At 41.9% G+C, this 13,815-nt stretch overlaps 3 protein-coding genes and 1 long non-coding RNA gene across 11 annotated transcripts in view; 3 read left to right on the top strand and 1 right to left on the bottom strand.

The window, feature by feature from the left end:
- The window catches only part of LOC146475177 (uncharacterized), a 275,844-nt gene that overhangs the window by 13,922 nt on the left and 248,107 nt on the right, over positions 1 to 13,815 (top strand). The gene's annotated exons all lie outside the window — the stretch shown is intronic.
- The window catches only part of LOC146475179 (uncharacterized), a 453,604-nt gene that overhangs the window by 262,719 nt on the left and 177,070 nt on the right, over positions 1 to 13,815 (top strand). For 2 of the 6 annotated variants that reach the window (XR_014865983.1, XR_014865984.1), the window contains exon 12: positions 9,657 to 13,752. The exons of the other annotated variants lie outside the window; for them this stretch is intronic. The gene's annotated coding sequence lies outside the window, so the exon portion shown is untranslated. The remainder of the gene's footprint in view (positions 1 to 9,656; positions 13,753 to 13,815) is intronic. 6 annotated transcript variants of the gene reach the window in all.
- LOC146475184 (uncharacterized) overlaps positions 1 to 13,815 on the bottom strand; it is a 186,470-nt gene that overhangs the window by 43,872 nt on the left and 128,783 nt on the right. The gene's annotated exons all lie outside the window — the stretch shown is intronic.
- LOC146475188 (tetratricopeptide repeat protein 28-like) overlaps positions 1 to 13,815 on the top strand; it is a 142,882-nt gene that overhangs the window by 125,718 nt on the left and 3,349 nt on the right. The window lies entirely within an intron of this gene.

The raw sequence follows: 13,815 nt of genomic DNA, 5'->3' as shown, positions 1-13,815 counted from the left end.
TTTGCTTCGATTAAATTGTAGTTTCTTCCCTCGTTGTTGTAATTTCACGTTTTCTGACTCTTGAGCAAATTTTGTAACGCCTCAAATATGATCGGAATGTTGCCAGAAATCGCCTCAAATCTTGGTTCATGTATTTTGGTTAAAAATATTAATAGGAATTAAATTAGAATTAAAAATATTAATAGGAAATCCTTGTGCCGGTCTCATCATTCGAGATTGTTCATACCAATACAGTTGGCTGGATTAAGTCCCCTCGTAGATGAAACAACTTGGAAATGTAAAATGTTGAAACACGGAGCTGAAGAACGGCAAATTAACAGCTAACCATTTGAAACTTTAACAGCTATAACTTAGTCTTTTTACCTGGCTCCTTTGTTAAAACAGTTAAGCTTGTTGATCTAACCGGGCTCGCGACATTATTTGAACACAACGTTTTATTCAAACGACAACGTCACACTCAGTAGCCATATTTAAGAAAAGCCATATTTGAGAAAAGCTAACTCCGCCTTTGTCTGGACCCTAATCCCTTAAACAAGGCGTTAAAGAGGTGCCATTTTCCTATGCCAGTGTTGAAGACATACTGCTGGAGTTGGGCAGGGCCAAGATTTTTACTAAAGTCGATTGCAAGGATGGATATTGGAAGATAAAGCTTACAGAAAAAAGATCCGTACTTACGATCTTCGTCACGGACTTTGGCATATACAAATGGAATCGTATGCCTTTCAGGATGTGGCCCGCTAATTAAATATTTCTGCTTCGCTTACATGAAGCAGTTGAAGGCCTTGAAAGAACATATGAAATCGCGGACGTAATCCTAGTGGCAGGTACTGGAGACACGATGAGGGATGCAATAGCAGATCATGACATTAAAATTAAGAAGCTGTTGACGAAATGCCAAGAGTGTAACATTAAACTAGACAAGCAAAAAGTGGCATTCAAGCAAACAGAGGTACCCTACATGGGACATCCCCTTACCTCGGAAGGAGTAAAGGCAGACCCGTCCAAAGTTGAAGCAGTGCATAACCTGGAGAGGCCAAATGATGTTACTAGTGTTCAGCGCATTATGGGCACTGTGGGTTAGAGAGATTATCGGAAGTCTCAGAGCCTCTCAGACAGCTCACTCAGAAGAAAGCAGCATTTCCATGGGACAAAGTCTATGACGGCGCTTTCTGCAGGATCAAAGAAATGGTGACGGCCCACCACTGCTAAAGTACTATGAGCGAGACAAGGACTAAGTCATTCAGTGCAATGCAAGCGAAGGGGGCTTAAGAGCAGCGTTACTCCAAGATGGTAGGCCGCTGGCTTACGCCAGCATAGCCCTTACTGCAGCTGAAAGAAATTACACCCAAAGAGAAAAGGAACTTCTTGCAATTTTGTTTGCAACAGAAAACTTTCACCAGTATACTTGTGGGAGATTGGTGATTGTCAAATCTGACCATAAACCCTTGGAAGTGATACTTGTTAAGCCGCTGGTCTCTGCTTCAAGGAGATTACATGAGATGATTTTGAGGCTGCAACGATATGATCTAGACGTGTGATACAAGAAAGGAAGGGAGCTTTTCATCGCAGACACCTTTAGTTGGCATTACCCCAAGTTAACAGAAGCCATTCAAGGTCACGGAGAGCATGTCCTGTAAGCAAGATGTACCTTTGAAGAGGAACTTGAGGCGGACCAAGACATTCAAGAAATAAACCCCTTACTTGTGAACGAGCACGAACCAGAAAGATTTTGCGCAGAGACTAAGCATGATGAGGTTGTGCAAGCTATGAAAGCTTTAGTGCAATCTGGATGGCCAGCAGACAAGAGAGTGCTACCTCCGCCAGTGGTGTTATACTATAATGTCCGTGATGTATTAGTGATCCAGGATAGGTTACCCTTCGTAGGAGACGGGCTTGTGATCCCTAAGACTCTTCGAAAGCGCACGCTACAGACACTGCACTCCTATCAGCAAGCGATAGAATCAACGATAAGGCGCGCTAGAGAAACGATCTTTTAACCCAATATGAAGAATTACATAAAAGATTGTGTGAAACGTGTGCGACCTACAGTACAAGGCAGCAGAAGGGGACGATCATCAGTCATGACGTTCCAGTTCGCCCTTAAGGCCAAAATTTCCACAGACCTTTTTCACTTTGATCACCTGAGTTACATGGTGACTGTGGATTATTTCTCTGGCTTCTCCGAGATCGACAGGCTGTATGACATGAAGGCTTCTTCTGTGATCAGGAAACGTTAGGCACACATGGCTCGAGATGGGATTCCCGATGAAGTTGTGTCGGACAGTGGTTCGCTGTGCACAAGTCGAGAATTCAAAGCCTTCGCCACAGAATAAGGGTTCAAGCACGTCACAACGATTTCCTATAACCATCAATCCAATGGTAAAGTTGAGTCTGCTGTCAAGGAAGCAAAGGAGATCCTTAAGAAGTCTGGAACGTCTAAAAGTGACCCCTACCTGGTACTGTTGGTTCATCGTAACACCCCACAGGAAGGATTTTGTACCAGCTCTGCTCAGCGTCTGTTAAGCAGGAGAACAAAAACAAATATTCCTACCTGTAGCAACTTGCAGAAACCCAACGTAGCTGAGGGCACTTTAGAGAAGGACTAGCTGAGGAAGTTGAAGCAGAAGTTCTACTATGAAAGATCAGTAAAAGACCTACCTGACCTTCAGAACGAGGATGTTTTTCGGATGCAACCTTTTCGGCTGAAAGAGAAAACATGGAAGAAGGCGAAAGTGATGAAACCTCTGAGCAAGAGATCGTATGCCGTAGAGCCAAGTGGGCAGTTCTGTATTAGAAATCGGAGACACTAAAAGCGTTCTGCAGAGGCTGACAGCCCTGTAACTGAGGAATGGCCAACGCCCTAAACTCACGATGACTCGAAAGATGAGGATAACCTCACCAATGACCAGCCGTCAGTGGAACCTGTGACGGCTACAAGGATAAATCAGCCCATGATTACCACTGCATCAAATAAGGATCAGCCCTAATCGACCGTTACAGTAGACAAAGATCGAGCCAGCAAAGATCAGCCCTTGAGTCGACAAGTGCCAGTAGTATACCTTCAGCAAAGATAAGCCCCGTTAGTGGATCCCCTTGGATCCCCTTAATGAATATTCCTAAGTGTCGAGTCCATGACGTCACCTGTTGTTATAACCTAGGGAAAAAATACCTGCCTCCATACTAATTAAGAGATTAGGTAATGCCTTCCTGCATACCAATAAGTGCCGAGGTTTACTAATGAGCGTCACTCTTGCACAAAGGAAACAATAGACATACCCAGGCTTGCCCGCTCTATATTCATCCTGATTGGATAGTCAAGACTCTATTGTCAGTTTGAATAAAAAGCGGGTAGATTTCGAAAGCGCTATCGTACTTACAATCGCATTGCTGGGAAAACTTTTTTCCGAATTTCAAAACGTTAGTACCGTTAAAAATGGCTTTTTTCACAACGTTATTGATCTTCAAGCTGCATTGAGCACTTGTTTAACTGTCCGCGACTGGGAGACGAAACCGTTTTCTCGGAAATGAAAAACTATTAAAGTCACGCACTGTTAGTCAGTTAATTATGCGGGTCCACGAGCCCAAAGTTGCATACAAATTAGTTCAGTTCTGCTGGAAAAACCCAAGAGAGTATCTTGACGCATTAGTATATAATCAATTTTATATAACTTAACAAGGATCAATTAAAACACGCGACTTATAATTGTTAGCAATAGAACCAGACAAGAGATACCGTTTTTGAAACTTTATTAAAAAGCAATGACAAAAAAGAGTCAAATACACAGTGATTTCAAGTGGATGGAGATTAATTAATCTTCATTTCCGTTCGGCTCCTCTTTAGAAGGGGAATAGAAATCGGCGCCCAAAGTGTTCGCGTTTTTGTGTGTAACTACTCCACAATCGTGACACCGAAGAAAGCCCTCTTTCATGTACTTTCTCTCCTCGGGAATCTGGTGATCGCATATGGGACAAATCTTGTAGTAATCGTTCCAAAAGCATTTAGGACATTTCATGATCAATGTACAGTACACATTAGAGTTCTCGCAATGTTCACAGGGACTTTTAAAGTGACTGAAGGTGGTGGACGTTTCAGGGTTATTACTTTTTGTTTCCTGACTGTCGTTGTCAGTGTCGTTGTCGCGGCTCTCTTGGATGCCTTCAGCTTCAACGCCATTCTCAGAACCCACCTCCTCCTCCTCCTGATTTTCTATATCCGATGAATATCGGAAGTATTTTCTATATTGCGGTAGCCTTTTTCCTTTTCTATTAAATCAGTTATCAACTTTTTGTTCTTGATTAAACCTTTATCGATTCCTAACTCTGTAAGTCCATCTAGAAACGTATTCAGCGCAAGAGGTTTGGAAATCTCATTGTTGTGAGGGAGTAACACATACTCAACTAGCTCGGCGATGTTTGTGACGGGAATGGTACGTTTATTTCGAAGTAATTGCCCGCGGGGAGTCCAGAAAAGAATATCTTTGGACGCGGCCATACTATGCAGGAAATCAGTAGCAAGCTTTTCCGGCACTGCTCGGGAAAGATGACTCAAAACATCTTTTATTCTTGGTTCTTCATCATCGCTTTCATCATCAGAACTTTCACTTTCTTCATGTTCACTCTCGTGTTCTTCTTCAACCAAATCTATCTTTCTCTTCATATTGATCAGCACTCTTTAAAGGTAAGTGTAAAATAAATGTACCAGGTCTGTGTGGTTTCGTTTATAACATTAGCAATCCCAAGCTACTTATAACAGGGTTTAACAACTCTTGAATAAATTCACTACCCTCTTGTACAAGGACTCGCTTCTTTTATTTTGTAAGGGACATTTGATCTGGCCAGGTTAAGTAAAGCATCCTTATATGGCAGCAATATCCGCTTATTTTCTTCGGAGATGGGAATGTGTCCCTTGAGTATATTGTATAAGACTTGGACTAGTGCATGTAGTTGCTGTGGAGTAGCTGTCTTTAAAAGAAATTGGCGCTGATGATCAGGGCAGTGAGCTAACAGCTGAGGAAAACCACGATTGTTGTTCACTACACGAGACATACCTGTAAAGTGAGCTAAGGCGAATGAGTTGCTTACATTTATTGTGGGGAAACAATAGAAATGTGGTGGTGGTGAAGGGAAAACAATAGAATTGAGGAGGAGGAGGAGGAGGAAGAGGAGGAGGAAAACAATATAATTGAGGAGGAGGAGAGGAGGGAAAACAATAGAATTGAGGAGGAAGAGGAGGAGGAAGAGGAAAGAGGACGAGGAGGGAAAACAACAGAATTGAGGAGGAGGAGGAGGATGAAGAGGACGAGGAGGGAAAACAATAGAATTGAGGAGGAGGAGGGAAAACAATAGGAGTTAATTATATATATAAATGTGACACATTTATGTGACACATTTATTTTCAGTTCACGTTAAGTCTTCGCCGAGTTGACATGAGTTGGTTCTGTTCCTTCTGCGAAAAATCCTTTAGTAGAAAAGATATTATGCAAAGACACGTGATGTCTAAACACCGCAATGCTGGTTTCACTCCATTCAGAGCTATGCCGTTTTCTCCAGAAAAATGTCAGCGGTTTCGCTTCCAGCATCCTTTTACCTCCATGATTGCCGGAATGACCGGGTCCGGAAAAACGGCCTGGGTTCGATCTCTATTGCAACAAGCTTCAGAGACAATTCACCCTCCCCCGGAGAGGATCGTCTGGTGTTATTCACAATGGCAGCCTGCTTACACAGAAATGCTAGTCGCCATGCCTCACATTGAATTCGTCAAAGGAATTCCTACGGCTTTAGAGCAGGATTCCTATTTTGATGTGAACACACGGAATTTGATCGTGTTTGATGATCAGATGATCGACGCCAGTAAAGACAAGCGAATTGTGAACCTCTTTACTCGCGGTTCTCATCATCGCAATCTCAGTGTGATTTATATCGTGAAAAATCTATTTCATCAGGGAAGAGGTAGCCGCAGCATAAGCCTAAACAGTCATTATTTGGTGTTATTAAAGAATCCACGAGATAAATTGCAAATCTTGACTCTGGCGAAGCAAATGTATCCCGGCCAAACGGATTTCTTTTTAAATCAGTGCGAAGTGGCTGTGAAAAGACCTTTTGGTTATCTGTTGATTGATCTGAAAACCACTACCCAAGACAACTGTAGATTGCGAACAAACGTCCTCCCCAGTGAAGAAGGCTTTAACCAAGCAGGGTTTCAAGAAAATATTCCTCAAGAGCTTTTAAAATATCTGAAGCAGCAAAACATAGCGACACCCCAAGTACTTCCAGCTATGCAAGAAATAAAGGGTAGTATGGATGGCATGCTTTCTCGAAACGATCTCCGGGAAGATGAAAAAGCTAACCAATACTTTCAGTTGCAAAACAGATACTTGGCTTTTAAAGAACAATTAAATTCAAGGACACGACCGGAAGAAATAATCAACGCTGTTCCAGACTTAACATCAAGGACACTAGATTCTTCGACAACAACGGCAGCATTCTCCACTCCCCTCCACCCCTTTAACATAACACCTGAATTAACACAAGCGGCTATCTCTCAAAAACCATACGAAGAAAGCCTCACCCCTGCACCACCCTCAAACCCTGCTTTCCTGACCCCTCCTTCCACAGTAGAAACACCATCACAACAAGCCCCGAAGCGAAAACGGCGTCGGATTCAATTTGTAAATTATTTGGATGATCATGAAGCTCACGGAAAACGGCTGAGGAAACGTCGGCATAAGAAATTTACAAGTACTCCATGGGCGAAGAAGATGAAGATTAATTAATACCCATCCGCTTGAAATCGCTGTGTATTTGACTCTTTTTTGCCATTGGTTTTTAATAAAGTTTTTGAAACGGTATCTTATAATAATAATGATATTTATCCAGGGAACCCACTCGCCTTGGCGGTTTTCAGTGGGGCCCTGCAAAGTAAAAATAAAATAAAAAATAAAAATAAAATTACCTAAAATTTTTTTCACAAGATCAAACGAATTTAAAAATAGCTAAACAATCATCATTCACAAACTTTTAAGCTTTGCCTTAAAAAGGGACAATGATTTGATGTTTTTAATGTCATTGTCTAAGTTGTTCCAGTCCTTAGAGGCTTGATAAAAAAAAAGTTTGCTTGCCCCAATTGGTACGCACGCGTGGAAGGTGTAAATCATTACTTCTACGAGTTAGATAAGAATGAAAACTACTATTACGTCTGACGTCAAATTTAAAATCAATTTCCCCGATCAGATATTTTTGCATCATAACACAGCGATGGAAGTGTCGTCTCTTTAAGAGGGGCTTTAGGTCCAGACGATCTAGTGCCTCGGTTGATGAACTTCTTGGTGGTAAATTAAGCAGGACCTTGGCTGCCTTGTTTTGAAGAACTTGTAGCTGTCCCATAGGCGTGTCTGGTTCTATTGTTAGCAATTATAAGTCGCGTGTTTCCATTGATCTTTGTTAAGTTATATAAAATTGTTTATACACTAATACGTCAAGATACTCCCTTGGGGGTTTTCCAGCAGAGCTGAACTAATTTGTATGCAACTTTGGGCTTGCGAACTCGCATAATTAACTGACTAACGGTGCGTGACTTTAATAGTTTTTCATTTCCTCGAGATAGATAGGAGAAAACGGTTTTGTCTCCCAGTCGCGTATGGAAGACGGAATGGTGCAAAATTCAAGGAATCAAAATCGCTTCCAACATCAACAACCAACCTGCAGTTCAACATTTTCTTTCTAGATCAACAATAAAATCTGTCCAACTTCAACGGCAAATACGATAAACAACATTTAAAACATAATCCAGCAACGAAAGTAAGTCAACACCAACAACAATTCCTCTCGTCTTTAACAACGAATCACCTCAAAACCAACATCGAACAGAGTCTTAACTTCAACAACACAAAATTTGTTCAACAATTTGGGGACGAGCGACTGGTTTTCTACCGTGATTATCATACTTAAGTTTTTGTATTAGCTAGCCAGTTGAATTACCGTTAGCTATTGATTAAAGACTCAAAAAGTCAATAGCAGTCTTTCACGCGGCCATATTTTAATAGTGAGACAATAATATTGTTTTCCCTTAGGAAATAATTTTATTTTAATACAAATATCTTTTTATTGTTTTGTACTTCCAACATGAACACCGTTAAAACGCTCTACAGCCTCTAAAGTGATTTAGCGAAAGAAATTGGAGCTATCAAATATTGAGTGGTAGGAAAATATTTTTTGGTAAAAAGAAGAAAGAAGCCTGAGCACTGAAAACACACAAGTTTTCCATGAAAGCGAAATAACAGCAAAACGGGTTTATTTCCAAGCAGTCAAACGTGACTGAATCATGTGAAGACATCTTAGAAGGTGGGGACAAAATAACAAATCACCGACAAGCAGAATACGGTCTTTTCAAACTCGAAGTAGCTTTCGAGAGATTTTAGTAGAAAACACAAATTTGATCTCTATTCGGTCATAAAATGTTAGGCGATCGCACAATGGTGGATAAAGTGTCTACTTTGCGCTCGAACGTAATCTTTGTAAATTTCGTGGTCTGGCGTGACCACTTAAATAAATAAATTTAAGCTCGTGCCATGCTCTTAACCTAATAGAAGACGGATTTCTTCAAAATGCTTTGCTGTTAACAGACAAGAACCCTTCTTCACAACCCTGGAAGCTAATTTGCCATTCTTACTCCCCCCACCTTCCTCGAAATCATTCGACTGGAACTTGTTTTTTCTCCAATACCACGCTGTTCCTTTCCTAACACTTAGCAATGTCTAGGTGACTTTTACGACGAACAATATTTAAAAACGCATCTGTGAGCTGATAAATCGATCGGGAGGTCTGGCCAAACAACTTCTCTTTACATGAGACTTCATTCGGAACTAAAACCACAAGACCTTTAACATCATCCCTTTGAGCGTTGCACTAGCTTATCATAGCCAAGTCAGCCTTCTGAATTAAAAAAAAAAATTCTTAGTGACTTAGACTACTGTTGTGATATCATTCTTTCCGTTGCTGCTAGCCCCATTTCTTTCCGTTGTTTGTCTTACCTTACCTACCTCGTTAAGAATTACAATAAACTTCTAAAATAACAGACATATTTCGGTGGCACTGTCATTTCTTAAAAGGATTTCTTTTTAAAAAATAATTCTCCCTACAACATTCATACGCTTGGCGTTAATATAAACACAAAAGAATCTATACCTGGTGTCGAAAAAAAGGAAAGAAGGTAAACGATGCCCACACCTGTGCATTCCCTCGGATATCCAATTCTGCCTTCTCTTACATTTAAACTGTAAATATTAAGAATAAACTTCTAAAATCGCGACGTTTCGACGTCGTCATGACACCATTATCTAGAGAAGAATAAATATTCAAATATTGCAGGAACACCTTTTAACTTATACAAAAAGAAGTAACGTTATGTTAACTTTTTCTACTTTGAAAGGTCTTCTCTCAATATTTGGATAATTATCCTTCTCTTGGTAGTGGCGTAACGTCAAGGTTACCCTAATATTTACAGTTCCTTTCTTCAACAATTATTTTTTTACATTTTATTTTTAAATCCTGGGGCTTTATTTCTTTAATCCCATTCCCCAATAATTGACAGGTTCTTTCACACACTTATCTTCACATGGTTTTTAAGGTTCGAAACCTTTCCTTTCTACCTGAAATAGGAATAACACAGCGGCGGTCTCAATTCGTACCAAGGGCCATAGAACTAGGAGAAATTATAGAGTCCTTAAAGAATGATCTCCGCCTTGCCCAGGAATTGGGCCACCGGACAGATGAGGGAAGTGCCTATGGCAATCTCGGCAATGCTTATCAATTACTTGGTGACTTCCAACAAGCCATACAGTACCATCAGAAACGTTTACAGATTGCCAGAGACCTGGCTGACCGTGCAGGACAAGGACGTGCCTATGGCGGACTCGGCAATGCTTATCGATCACTTGGTGACTTCCAAAAAGCCATGCAGTACCATCAGAAACATTTACAGATTGCCAATGACCTAGATGACCGTGCAGGAGTAGGAATTGCCTATGGCAATCTCGGCAATACTTATCAATCACTTGGTGACTTCCAACAAGCCATACAGTACCATCAGAAAGATTTACAGATTTCCAAACACCTGGGTGACCGTGCAGGACAAGGACGTGCCTGTGGCAATCTCGGCAATGCTTATAAATCACTTAGTGACTTCCACAAAGCCATACAGTACCACGAAGAAAATTTACAGATTGCCAAAGACCTGGGTAACCTTTTAGAAGAAGGAAGTGCCTATGGCAATCTCGGCAGGGCTTATGATTCACTTGGTGACATCCAACAAGCCATACAGTTGCATCAGAAACATTTACAGATTACAAAAGACCTCGGAAATCGTTCAGGAGAAGGAATTGCCTATGGCAATCTCGGCAATGCTTATCAATCACTTGGTGACTTCCACAAAGCCATACAGTACCATGACAAACATTTACAGATTGCCAAAGACCTAAAGGAGCATCCAGAAGTAGGACGTGCCTATGGCAATCTCGGCAATGCTTATCTATCACTTGGTCACTTCCAACAAGCCACACAGTACTATCGGAAACATTTACAGATTGCCAAAGACCTGGGTGACCGTGCAGGAGAAGGAATTGCCTGTGGCAATATCGGCAATGCTTATCATGCGCTTGGTGACTTCCAACAAGCCATACAGTACAATCAGAAATATTTACAGATTGCCAAAGACCTTGGTGACCGTGGAGGAGAAGGACGTGCCTATGGCAATCTCGCATGTGCTTATCGATCACTTGGTTACTTTCAACAAGGAATACAGTACCATCAGCAACATTTACAGATTGCCAAGGACATAGGTGACCGTGAAGGAGAAGGACTTGCCTATGGCAATCTCGGCAATGCTTATCGATCACTAGGTCACTTCCAACAAGCCATACAGTACCATCAGAAACATTTACAGATTACAAAAGACCTGGGAAATCGTGCAGGAGAAGGAATTGCCTATGGCAATCTCGGCAATGTTTATCAATCACTTGGTGATTTCCATCAAGCCATTCAGTACCACCAAAACAATTTACAGATTGCCAAAGACCTGGATGACCGTGCAGAAGAAGGAAGTGCCTATAGCAATCTCGGCAATGCTTATCAATCACTTGGTGACTTCCAGCAAGCTATACAGTACCATCAGAAACATTTACAGATTGCCAAAGACCTGGGTGACCGTAAAGGAGAAGCAGGTGGCTATGGCAATCTCGGCAATGTTTATCAATCACTTGGTGACTTTCAGCAAGCCATACAATGCCATCAAAAACATTTACAGTTTGCCAAAGACGTGGGTGGCCGTGCAGGAGAAGGAATTGCTTATGGCAATCTCGGCAATGCTCATCAATCACTTGGTGACTTCCAACAAGCCATACAGTACCAACAGAAACGTTTACGGATTGCCAAAGACCTGGGTGACCGTGCAGGAGAAGGAGGTGCCTATGGCAATCTCGGCAATGCTTATCAATCACTTGGTGACTTCCAACAGGCCATACAGTACCATCAGAAATGTTTACAGATTTCCAAAGACCTGGGTGACCGTGCAGGGGAAGGAAGTGCCTATGGCAATCTCGGCGTTGTTTATCTATCAACTGGTGATATCCAACAAGCCATACATTACCATCAGAAACATTTACATATTGCCAAAAACCTGGGTGACCGTGCAGGAGAAGGAAATGCCTATGGCAATCTCGGCAATGCTTATGAATTACTTGATGACTTTCAACAAGCAATACAGCACCATCAGAAACATTTACAGTTTGCAAAATACCTGGGTGATCGTTCAGGAGAAGGATGTGCCTATGGCAATCTTGGCAATGCTTATCAATCACTTGGTGACTTCCAACAAGCCATACAGTACCGTCAGAAACGTTTACAGATTGCCAGAGACCTGGGTGACCGTGCAGGAGAAGGAGGTGCCTATGGCAATCTCGGCATTGCTTATCAATCACTTGGTGACTTTCAAAAAGCCAAACAGTACCATCAGAAACATTTACAGTTTGCAAAATACCTGGGTGATCGTTCAGGGGAAGGATGTGCCTATGGCCATCTCGGCAATACTTATCAATCACTTGGCGACGTCCAACAAGCCATACAGTACCATCAGAAATGTTTACAGATTGCCAAAGACCTGGGTGACCGTGCAGGAGAAGGAATTGCTTATGGCAATCTCGGAAATGCTTATAAATCACTTGGTGAGTTCCAACAAGCCATAGATTGCTATCAGAAATATTTACAGATTGCCAAGGACGTGGGCAGTAAAGTTTCTGAAGCAAGTTCACATTATTCCTTAGGTTGCGTGTTCCAATCTTTGGCTTTTTACAGTGAGGCTGTAGATAGTTACAAGTCAAGCGTGACACTTTTTGATTCCGTAAGGGCTCTTCTTCACTCTGAAGATTCATGGAGGAGAAGCTTTCGCGAACTCTATCACAAGTCTTACACTGCTCTTTGGAGATGTCTATTAAAAATAGGAAAGAATGACGAGGCTTTGTGTGCTGCTGAGCAAGGACGAGCGCAGGCTTTGATTGATATGTTAATGATGCAATATGGCTTGACAGGGTTGTCGACACCGTCATGTGAGGCTAGAGACACAATCTCCTTTATCTCTCGAGTGTCACGCACACAAATAGTTTTTCTGGTAACGGAGAAAAACAGAATTAATATCTGGGTCCTTGAAAGGAGCAATGAAGTGGTATTTAGACAAAGAAAAATAGAGAGTCAGCCTGCACCTGACGACCCCGTCCGTATTTTACTGGAGACAGCTTTTGAAAAGATTGGAGCTGGTGTTGGTGTTAGATGTGAAAATCGCACAATAGATGAGCTCACTAGTGACCCCCTATCTACCAGAGAAGAAAAAAATGCAACAGGCGAATCAGCACACTGCACCAACGACGCCTTACAGCCATTGTATGATGTAATCATTAGTCCTATTGCAGATGTGCTTCATGGTGACGAGTTGGTCATTGTCCCAGATGGTTCTTTGTGCTTGGCTCCGTGGGCTGCGTTGAGTGAAGATATCAGGATTCGCACTGTTCCCTCGCTCACGAGCTTAAAGCTAATTACAAGTTCACCCAAGGACTTCCACAGTACGTCTGGCGCGTTGTTGGTGGGAGATCCATGTGTCAAAGAACTTGCAAAACCTTTACCACCGTTACCTTTCGCCAAAAAGGAAGTGGAAATGATAGGAAAAATCCTCAAGACTCAACCACTTACCGGAAAAGAAGCGACCAAAGCGGAAGTGTTGAATCGAATGACCTCAGTTGGTTTGGTCCACATTGCTGCCCATGGGCGAGAGGAAACTGGCGAAATTGCCTTGGCTCCAAACCCCGGTTGGACTTCCGAATTCCCTGAGGAAAAGGAGTTCATGATGAACATTTCAGATGTACAAGCGGTTCACCTCCGAGCTAGCCTTGTGGTGTTAAGTTGCTGTCATAGTGGTCGTGGGGAAGTCTTAAAGTCTGAAGGTGTGGTGGGTTTGGCAAGGGCCTTTTTGTGCGCTGGAGCTCGTTCTGTTTTAGTTGCTCTCTGGGCAATTGATGACGACGCTACCATGGAGTTCATGAAGAGTTTCTATCAACAGCTGAGAGAAGGAAAAAGCACCAGTCTAGCCCTTCATCGGGCTATGAAATCTCTGCGAGACTCCGAGAAGTTCTCTTCCATGAGACACTGGGCTCCATTTTCACTGATTGGTGATGACGTTACGCTTAAATTTGATGGCAAGAAATAAAAAAGGTAATAAATTTTATTTACAATTCTAAACTAATTATATGTGTTCCTCCTATGTAAAATATTTCT

Source organism: Pavona decussata, unplaced genomic scaffold (genome assembly GCF_977016875.1).
Source record: "Pavona decussata unplaced genomic scaffold, jaPavDecu1.1 SCAFFOLD_85, whole genome shotgun sequence".
NCBI lineage: Eukaryota > Metazoa > Cnidaria > Anthozoa > Scleractinia > Agariciidae > Pavona > Pavona decussata.
Note: the sequence above shows the minus strand (reverse complement) of the source record. Positions and strands in the feature narration are given on the sequence as shown.